This window comes from Lathamus discolor, chromosome 3, assembly GCF_037157495.1.
Source record: "Lathamus discolor isolate bLatDis1 chromosome 3, bLatDis1.hap1, whole genome shotgun sequence".
Classification (NCBI taxonomy): Eukaryota; Metazoa; Chordata; class Aves; order Psittaciformes; family Psittacidae; genus Lathamus; species Lathamus discolor.
In genome coordinates, this window is record NC_088886.1 from 132,444,116 (window position 1) to 132,455,631 (window position 11,516).

Genomic DNA, 11,516 nt, shown 5'->3' on the forward strand with positions numbered 1-11,516 from the left:
CCTCCTTGTTCTGAGAAAATATACTTGGGAACAGTATAATAGTCTCAAAAATAGCTGCCCAGTTCTAGATTCATGTAAAGCCACTAAAACAATAACCTCCTTTTCAAAGATGTTGACTATTATCTGGGACTTTAGAAATCCTGAAAACGGCTCTCTTTTTCCAGAGAAATGGTCTCTTGCCTTCTCCACAATTCCTAGTGTTAACAAGGCAGGCTAATTGGCTTTCTGGCAGAATAAACTTGTCTCAGATCTTTAGCTGAGCACAGAGATGGTCCAATGCTACGTTTATGCTAGCTGGATGGGTATTCTGATGCTGTCATGTTCTTGTTCATTGCCAAGTATGATAAAGCACATTCTTCATCTTAGTATCAACAAGGCAAACCCTTGTGCTGCTTCTGTGAAATAGAACAGAGAAAGGGTTAAAACTTCTTTTTTCCCCTTTTCTTCTTCTTATGAGAGGTGGTGACAGTTTAAGTGTATGTAACACCTCCTCAGCCCTTCAGCACACCCTCCTAACCATGCTTAAATTCAGGCCTATTCCTGCTCCACTTTTTAACATTTGATTCAATAGGAAAATAAGACTAGGCCTTTATCCAAATCGATCTGGAGTTATTTCCAAGGATCTGGATGCTCTATGCTAATGAAAGGCATTACTGAAATACTGATAATAGTGTTCACTGATGTTCAGAGATTTGTTGATCCAGAGAGTGAGAGGGAACCGTTTAAACAAGCAGAGTATTACATGAATGAGGGATAGGAGGAAATTGCAATTCCTTCTTCTGGCTTAAGAACAAGGCAGTGCAAGGTCATGTAAAATTCAGGGGCAAGGTCCTAAAGCATTTAAAAAGAAAAATCAACTTGGGGTATCATCCACATAGTTTTGCACCTCCAGCTTCATGAACCTTATTTTTCCCAACCTATTTTCTTAAATAAACATCACAAAGCCCTTCCTCTTCCTATTCATAAACTGTCATCCAAGAAACAATAGGAGGATGTCCATGGTCATGCTGTTAATTGGTTTGTTTATGCTGCCTGGCTGGCTGGGGGCAGAGAACCCTGCTGGCATTCTTTTGAATTCATTTAGGGTTTGCAATGTTCAGACCTTCTTTTTAATTTTTTTTTTTTAAATAGGTTTGTTTTCTTAGCCTGTCCTTGGGCAAGTTACACTCACTTTCAAAGTCTGCATTCACGTTTTATACGCACATTTGAGTTACAGTCACAAATCTTGGAACATATATCTCTTGCTGCGTAGAAAAAGAATGAACCTGTTCAGATTACGTGAATTATTTTAAATATTAAATGTTGAGCTTTGAACACTGAAGCTGCTCACAGAAAAAAAAAAAAAAAATTACCACTGCCTTTTCACATTTTGTTTGAAAAATAATAATAGTTTGCAAATTGTCCAAAAGGTACTTGCAATGAATAAAATGCTTTCCAATTACAACTGTAAAATTGCATTGTTAAAATTAGCACAAAGGATCATGGAACTCTGAAAAAAAGAACTGAAAAATTTTTGGTTTAGCTTTTTGACATGTAAAAATTTGAAGGCTGATTTGACTGTTCAGCCCTGAATATTCCCAGCCAATGGGGAAAAATATTTCTGCACAGAACCTGCTGCAGGAAAGCAGAGAAGCTGACTGGTGTGAGCCACTGAGGCAGTGGTATCCTGGTGCATGACCATGGTCTGGCCTGTTCATTTACCAAAGAATGCTGCCTTTGAAACAGCTTCTGAGTTGTCGCATTGATAAACCAGTATGTAGAGACATATGGTGACTTCAGTTTCCATGGACCCACCTCTAAGACTGCCAGGCTCTTGTAGGACTCCAGGTAAACTACTCAGTGGGATTAATTTGATCACATGTTGGTGTCTGTGTTGTCGATATCTAAAGTTGGGTGAAATGAAACCCAGACCCATTTTCTCTAGGTCTCAGCTACTGGGCAGCCCACACACAGAAGAAGCAGTCCAATGTCCAGGTCAAAACCTCATCTTGGTAGAAGTCACTACCTACAGTTAGTAACAGGAGCTGTAAAATAAGGGCTGAAACAGTAGCACCTGTAACAATGCACCTATGTGAATCAGAAAGACTGTTACTTCAATAATAATTATAAATTATATTTGGAAACAGGAGATTATTATGATCTATAATAATTATCCTAGGACGTCTCAAGATATCTCAGAAATTACATGTTAGCTACTTGCTGACTCATTTTCCACCGGAAAAACAAAGTTTTATAGTACCATGAAAATAAATTAGCTACTTTCATTTTGTAATCTATGCAATTATTGAGCCAACCTGCATGAACTTTCAAGAGTAATATGTAAATAAGTTCATATAGGAACTGTGAATTTCTAGAGCAGCTCTGAAGAATTTAGAAATGTTTTTGCATTGTCAGTCTTAAAATAAATGTGAAGTATTGAATTAATTTTTTTTATCACAACAAAAGCTTCTTGACAAAAGAAGCAGAAAAACTCTGTCAAAACCCAGTGCTAGTAGTAGATTTACATTTATAAAATTGAAAGTTATTCAGGGTAGGAAGCAACAAGAACCACTTGGAGTTCATCAAATGCAGTCTTGCTTCTAGAAGGGAACAACCCCAATACTGGCACAGGGGCTGACTCCTTAGGTTATCACGGGATCCTTGCAGATAAGGCTGCTGAAAGATAACCCCTAACCTCCTTTTGGGTTGCATTAACAAAAGCATAGCCATGAGGTCAAGGGAAATACACTGAGAGTGGGTATGCACTGCAACAGGGCCAAGAGACATCAGATCTCCATCTTTTGAGATATACCTAACTCACCTGGACAAGGTCCTGAGCACCCTGCCCTGACTTTGAAGTCAACCCTGCTCTGACCAGGAAGTTACGCAAAGATATCCAGAGGCCTTTTCCGGCCTATGTTTTTCTGTGATTCTCTTCTTTGGGAGTTTTGATAAATCAACCATAGGAGTATTTTACCAATGACAAATTAAATAACTTCTTCCATTCCCCCAACATGGTGCACAGTCCTTTTTGTGGTACCGAAAGCATAAACCTTACTAAATAAACCAAAACAGATATCTATCTAGTTAATTAGACAACATGTGTGTTGTCTAACATGCTTACGTTTGGTTGGGTTTTTTTAAACAGATGAAATCTTGGCTCTAACAGAAAATGTCTGACTCTGGTCAAGAAACCACTTTTATCCCCTATTGCTCAATTTTTTTTCTTGCAACATGTTCTCTTCTAATTGTGATTTTGAACTACTAAAACCTTGACTCCTCCCACTCACAGCCTGCACTCCAGCAGTGCAGGGAATCCCAGGAGTATCAGTGGGGACCCAGAATTCACTGCTTATTGTGAAAATTGTGATCATTTATTCCCAGCAGCACTTGGCCCATCAGGCTTTCACTGTCAGGAAACCTGTCCCAGTGCTTAGCTTGATTTAACCTCAGGGAATTTTAGACATGTTTGGGGAAATTAGACTAATTTTTTTTTGTCTATAGCTTTTGAGGACACAGCTCCCTGGCCACCAACACTGGCTCAGCACATTCAGCAGAAAACATGACATGGACAAACAATTTATTCCTATGTAGATCACAGTGGGAGTCTATACTGATTTTGAAGTCCACACACCCGTTTTTATAGAATCATAGAATAGTTAGGGTTGGAAAGGACCTTAAGATCATCCAGTTTCAACCCCTCTGCCATGTCACCCGAGGCTCTGTCCAACCTGGCCTTGGAATGGCCTTATGCTACCTGCTAATTCCATTTAACCTGATAGTTAACCAAGAGAGATTTCTGTGAGTAGATCCGAAAACAGTGCACTGGGAATTATTCCATAATGCCACTTTGTGTCATGAGACCAAGATTTACAGCATTGCAGAATAATGGTTTCAGTTAAAGGACAAACACTTCCCAGTAACAGGTAATTTTCCCACATACAGGCTTTTGTTTTCAAGAAACAAGACCGGCTGTGATCTAGCTCTGAATTAGGGCAGTTAGTATCTGCATGAATCTCCTTGCAACAACAGAAGTTAGCAGTCCCTTTTATTTTGTGAATGGCTTTTAGCAATAAACCCAGTAGGAAGAATGAACACATTTAGTTAGCTGCTTTAAGGCACAATTGTGTCATTCACCAAAGGTCAATTCACACCTGCTAACTGCTCTCCTTGGAGGTGAGCTACACTCAAGTCCAGAAGGGGAGAAATGACCTAGGTGTGACATACTTTTGCAGAAAGCAGTTGCACCCTCTGTATGTGGCAACGTCCTCATGTTAGCCCAGTGCATTCCACCTCAGTTACAGTTAAGTAGCAGTATCCTTTGGGAAGCTCTCTGGGATGAACGAGGAGGGAGGCTGCCTCTGAACATGAATGCATGTAGCCATGGGTGTACATAAAAAAGAAGCCATACAGATATACACATTTACCTGTATATATTTGCATGTGTGATGTCAAGGAGCCTGGAAGCAATCTTGAGGATCTGGTATCTGTGGGAAAGCCCCAGAACTCACGATAGGCACCTAGCTTCTCTCCTCTCTTTTCAGGAAGTAAGGCTTCGGGGCTATGAATCGTCCATGGGTATTTCAAGTAAAGCACATAAATGTCCCATTTCCTACACAGAGAATAGGAACCAAAGTTAAGTACCCTAGGCAGCCTGGAAACAACTCAGACATTCCTAACTTGATGCCTCATACTGAGGATAATTTTCAAGCCTGTAGGGCAGACAGAATAGAGCAGAGGTTTTTCAGCTACTTACAGCACTGCTGTGCTCCAGCTTTCTCAGGGCAGGAACATTTAAGTTATCTCCCACCTCACAGAGGAAACCATCCCAGACCAATTTCCCAAAGCCCATCCCTTCTGCTTTACCTGCCTAAGGACATCCCCAGCATATCCCTCCGCTGCTTCAGCGCCAAGTAGCACCTTCCTGTCATCTATACCTTGTGACAAGAGCCCCACAGAAATCTCTGAAACATTTCTATGAACAGGAGTCCATGAAGTCTGATCTATTGTAGACTTGTGCTCTTTATCAGTAGCTCTCTCCACAGCATACTCGGACCCCACTACCATCCCACTGCAGCATTGTTGAGGCCAGGTTTAGCACTTTCCTCACCTTACATAATAATGAGTGTGACTGCACACACCTGGATCTCTTTAGTCCCAAACCTGGGCCAAACTCTTTATCATGGGGTTGTTCATAACCTTACCATAGGTTTGGAGTCTCTTCCTAGGCATTCTCTAAGTTTTTCTGCCTCTGAAATACTGTTTTCCATGTGCCTGTGGGTATAAAATGCAAGATGTGTTATTTACCAGAGGAGAACTACATTGATCACATGCTATGGAGAGGATGCAGAGGTGCATGAGCTGTCCAAGTTGAGGGATCCAAGTTGGCAGACCTTGAGTTGCAGAGCTGAGCGCTGTACAGATGCACCGCTGTGAATAATAGGGCGCTCTGCTCCCAGCCACCAGCTGAGCTGCCTCAGAGAGCATGATGCCTGCTTAGCAGTACTCTCATTGGGACTTGGAGCTGAAAACAGGGGAAATATGCTGCAAAGCTCTCTGTCCTTTCAAGTGGGACTCTTCCTCTGCATACGTCCAAATTTCAGGCTCTGGGGTGTCGGTGCTCTTGATAGCATCCTGCATACAAAATCTGCAGTCATTCACTTTTGTTTCCACTGTGCTTTAGAAGGAGAACTCTTCAGGGACAGGTGTGCTCCTCATTGGTCTTGGTACTATGTGGTTTGCTTCCTCTTGCTCCTGCTGCAATGCAACACGATATAACAATGCACAGTCTGAGTCACCAATCCTTTTCCAAACTGTCCATGTTGAAGAATAATTATTCCCTCCAAACCCCTAGCTGTCACTTTTTGATATGTCACCTGAGCATATGATGTTCTCATTAAATCAAGACTCCAAAGTGTAGCATTTCTTATTATGGAATTCTTACTTATTTCAGTTTATGAATAACAAGAAAATGTACCTTTATTCTAAAAAAAAAAAAAAAAAAAAAAAAGAAAGAAAACAAAAACCCCAAAGAAAGAACGGAAAAAAAGAGAGGCGTATACTTGTGCTTAATTGTTGCTCTAATTACAAGTTCTAGTGTAGTGTAAATTTTTTCCCTTGGCATTATTATGAACCTCATTTCCTTACAAAGTCCAGGATAAACAATTCCAATATATTTTGTTTTAATTATCAGGGTTTAATGGGGCATAATGAGACTAAGTTGAGTGGCGCAGAAAAAAATAATTTAATGCGCGCAAAACTACTGAGTGCTCCTAGTTTGACTATGCGCATTTCACTTACTGTAGAGCAGCACTATGTGAGCTAATATTCAGAGTGCCCATCATTTATTTATTAATTACACTTGCTTTTGAATTAAAAAAAAAATCCTTTTTTTTCCTGGCATCTGAAAGAAGAAGAATCTCATTAAGATATCCTGGAAAAAAAGGACAACTCTCTGAGTTGAGCAAAGGATGCAGCTGATACACAGCTGATGGCAAAGCATTTGTCATGTCATGGACTGAAGACTGGAGCATGTTGGATGCAGAACCTGCCTCAGCCAGTCTGTTCCAAATGCAATCCTTCTCCCAGTGTTGTTTGGCAGCGAAAACGTCAGTTCTTTGGGGGCCTACCAAAAGAATTATAAATAAATCAGCTGAAGTCACTATTCAGAAGTTACCCTGTCTGGACTCTCACTGTAGATACATTTTCACACTCCCAATGTGTGGTTCCTATAAACTTAAAAAGCCCCACAGATACTTCTGCAGTGAAAAGGGAAAATGCATAAGAGCAGCCTGAGAAACCAGAAAAGTGAGATTATAACCCTTTACACTTTCCAAGGTCCTTTTGCCAATGGCACTGAGTCCAGTGACTATGTGCAGCTGATGCAACAGCTATCACCACCTGGCTACCACATTTATATGCCCCTTTACCAGAGTGACTATATACCAAGATCAGAGCACCCTCCACCCCCCACTATGTGTTTCACATAGGCAGAGAATACTGAACACGAGGCAGTGTGGTCAGCATGGCGATGATGGGCTGTTCTGCAGAAAGGACAAACCCTTCTTCTCATGCCGGCAGCAAGGTCTTCTCTTGGATCTGTTCTGATATCAGAGTGCCACAGCTCCGCAGATTTTTGCAACAGCCTCTGCAGCCTTCTACAGAAAACAACTAGGCGGGAGAAAACCCTCCTCTGCACACTGACCCCTCATACTATCTCTTCTTTCTAAATCCTTGTCTTGCTCAGCCTCCTCTACTCCACCTATTCCAGGCTGTAGTTCTGATAAGCACATGCCTGGCCTACACATATGGGGCACAGCCTTCCCATCCATATATTTTACCTGTGAATAACAGTGCTTCTTTTGTCCTCACTTTCTAACTTAGTGAAATTTTAATGATGGCATTGCAAGATATTACAACATACATGAAAATAAGAACTTACACATCAATGAAATTTAAACCATATGTCATGCTTTAAGCCCAGCCATAAATTGGAGCCACACAGTCTCTTTCTCACTCACTCCCCTTTCCCCCCACTTCCCCTCTCCCAGAGGTATGGTGAGGAGAATCAAAAGAATGTAACTCCCATGGGTTGAGACAAGAACAGTCCAGTAACTAAGGTATAACACAAAACCAATACTGCTACCACCAATAATAATAATGATAAGGGAGAAAATAAAGGAAGAGAATGTAATTGTTCACCACCCCTGACCGATACCCTGCCCAATCCGAGCAGTGTTCTAGCCCTTCCAGGTAACTGCCCCCAGTTTACATAGTGGGCATGATGTGCTGTGGTATGGAATACCTCTTTGGTTAGTTTGGGTCAGGTGTCCTGTCTCTACTTCCTTCCGGCTTCCCCCCCCCCCCGAGCAGAGCGTGAGACTCAGAAAGTCCTTGGTCAGAGTAAACATTACTGAGCAGCAACTAAAAACATTTGCGTTATCAGCACTGTTCCCAGGCCAAAAGTCAAAACACAGCACTGCACCAGCTACTAAGGAGAAAAATTACTGCTGCTGCTGAACCTAGGACAGTATCCACCCCTTATTCAATACCATTCACATCATGCTCAGATCTCACATTTTCAATATACCATCACTCTTATATATATATATACATATATTTACATACACACACACACACACACACACAGATCATTCCTTAGTGCATGGACCAATCCCTATAAAGCTGCTGAGTCCATCTGGTCCATGATGTCAGGTTCCATCCCTTGTAGCAGTCTCTCAGAGCAGGAGAGGCTGTGTGCAGTGTTCACACTCGTGAATAACCTGAGCAATAGTGTCTATTGCTAAGTCTACCCCTCGATCATGAGTCCATCTCTATGTTGCATCTCTCCCCTGATAGCCTGAGGTGCCATGGGCCCACCAGGCTCAAAATAATTCACTGTCCCCTTTAGCAGTTTCTGCAGCTTTTTGCTGGGGACTCCACACAGCTGCCTTCCATCTCCAACGCTTCCAAAGCACTGGAGGGGCCCAGTGGACTAGATACTCGCCCATACTGTCCCACACACCCTGCCACTCATGACTGTCCAGCCTTGGGGAAAATCTCTTGGTCCTCCTGTATCATCGTCTAATCCTAGACAAGACCCAAACCCAACCCCGCTTCACTTTCGAGATCAGATGAAATAGTCGTGGGTAAAACACACTCTGCATGTGTGCCAACATGCTGATCCCCATCACAACCAGCAAGCACGTCTCAAGGGTACCCAAAGGCCATTCAAAACCTTCAGAACTCTCAAATGCTGCTGCTGTACTTGTCACTGAGGCTGGTGTAGCAGATGTGCTTGGAGCTGGAGTAGCTGCCGCGCTTGGAGTTGGAGTAGCTGTGTTATGCATTGTAGTCAGACTTTAAGTAGCTGCTGTACTTGTCATTGGGGTGTGTGGGAATGTCTCCCTCATAGGCTGACCACTCGAGGAGGGGAAAAAAGATGCGTAATTGCTATACACTTCTATTGTATATCTCCCAAAGTATAGAGGTGGTGACCACACTGGGAATGCAAGCCAGATCAGTTTCATGATCGATGATTCTATTGTATTACAGGTCATTACCACAAAGTACAATGAAACAAGAGCACTAACACAGCAGATACCATCTGTAAGTAAGGTATGACATGCTGAAACTGTGAGATCAAGAGCAACAACTTTGAGAGCCAAAAAATCAGCATGGTGATGAGTGATTATTAATCGGAAACAGTGAATGCTTATCACAAATACAATTAGACACGCTCTGGTCAGATCTCAACCCTTTGTGCCCCATGTTGGGTGCCAAAAAGAGCTGTCGTGGTTTACGCTCAGCCATAAATCAGAACCACACAGTCTCTTTCTCACCACCACCCCCTCCTTCCTCCTCCCTGCTCCCGGAGGGATGGGGAACAGAATCAAAAGAATGTAACTTCCACAGGTTGAGATAAGAACAGTCCAGTAACGAAAGAATAACACAAACCACTACTGCTACCATCAATAATAATAATGATAAGGGAAATAACAAAGGAAGAGAATACAACCATTCACCACCCGCTGACCGATACCCTGCCTGACCTGAGCAGTGATCCAGCCCTTCCAGGTAACTGCCCCCAGTTTATATAGTTTGCATGACGTGCTGTGGTATGGAATACCTTTTTGGCTAGTTTGGGTCAGGTGTCCTGTCTCTGATTTCTCCCGGCTTCCCCTCCTCCCTGGCAGAGCATGAGGCTCAGAAAGTCCTTGGTCACACTAAACATTACTAAGCAGCAACTAAAAACATCGGTGTTATCAGAACTGTTCCCAGGCCGAAAGTCAAAACCACAGCACTGCACCAGCTACTAAGAAGGAGAAAAATTACTGCTGCTGCTGAACCCAGGACACCATACCAGGTACTTTAAGTTCAGGACCTCCATGAGGTGGGCTTTGTTACAAGCACTACAAAAGACCAACATGAAGGGCTTTAATCTCTATGCCTAACTCAAGCGAGAGTTACAAGAAGCTTCAATGTGAGTTTCTTTTCAGGAATAATTACTGGATCATACCTGAAGGGAAACAAAATTATTCTGCTTATCTATTATACTCCTTGACATGGAGTCAGAAGACTTGATACAGTGCCCACTGAAGCCATCACGAATGTCCTGTCATCTGGGAAAGTATTTGATTCATGTCTCTATGAAAGAGGATCAAATATAGAGCAAAAACACAGACCAATGTCACATTACATTTATTTGCATATTAACATTTTATATTACAGATTAAGTTAATATACAAGTGTTTGTTTTAAATAAAATTACAGACATCAGTATTTACAGAGAGAAAAACATTTACATATATATCTTTTTTTTTTTTTAATTTCATTGGAGTAAAAAAATTCTCCATGAAGTTTCTATCCACAGGAAATGTCATGTTCTGTGGGAAGTCAGCCTCCTTGAAGGATTAATGGAGACAAGAAACCTAAGCAGGCTTACATTTGAACTCAATGAGTTGACTGAGAAACTGAAATGGGCTTGTTACCTGCATTAAATTGTACCAAGGCTGAAAGAACTTAGGGGATCCCTTCCACATGTATGTCCTATTCTTCAAGGAAGAATGGAAGAGTATCAGTGAGTACCTTCCATTAAAATTGCCTCAGATATGGGACCAGGCCAGCAACCCAGCATGTTCTCATGGATCTCAAAGCTTAATGTTCTTCTTTTTATCTGCTGAACTATGAGGATTCTGATCCAAGCTTATGATGCCATTGTAGTCACTGTTCTAAATGCTCAAAGGCAAGCTCTGCTGCCACACAGCCCAACGACCACAGCAGACCATGGTGGAAGAGAAGGATTTTACAAAGAGGGGGACTGGCTGACCCTTCATCATATGTATGTTTTGTACCATATGGCCCCGAGTCAGAATCCAAGTTTGCCAGTTTCCAGACAAATACTGACCTATGTGCTCCCTCAGATTGGCTAGCAAGTGCCAGCGAGACTTACAAGGAGGTCTCTGTATTTGGCAGACCTGCATAAAGAACAGGGGAAAGAACTGCATTTCTCAGTAATGCATGAGCTGCAGATGGTAGAGTTCTCTCAGACTAGCTCTGGGCAAACACTTATCCTGAAAGCTCTGTTTTAGGGGTGTACATTGCCACTGGATCATGCAGTCAAAACTGAGTAAGGTTGTGTTACTAAGAGGCCTGCATTCCATCGCAGACTGAAGCAGGATACCTGCCTGTTAAATCATAGGAAATTCTGAGCCTCAGTATACAGAAAAAGCCCTTAATTTGAATGGTCAACTTAATGTGTTTGAACTATTTCAAATAACAAATTCCAACTTTTAATGGTTTCACCCAGTGTACAGATACTCCATGCAAGTCAGCATACCACCCAGAAGCCCACAGCTCTTTGAAAGCCAGCCTTGAACATCTTTCCATACAGCCATGGTGAAGGGAGAAGGACTTGAAGCACAGCTGAGTTTCTGGCTCTTCTGCCCTGTGAACTGAAATGCCATCTCCTTTGGTACCTTCAGTGGCAAATGAGGAACTGAATTCAAGTGCACAAATGCAGACAAAAAAAGGTCTTG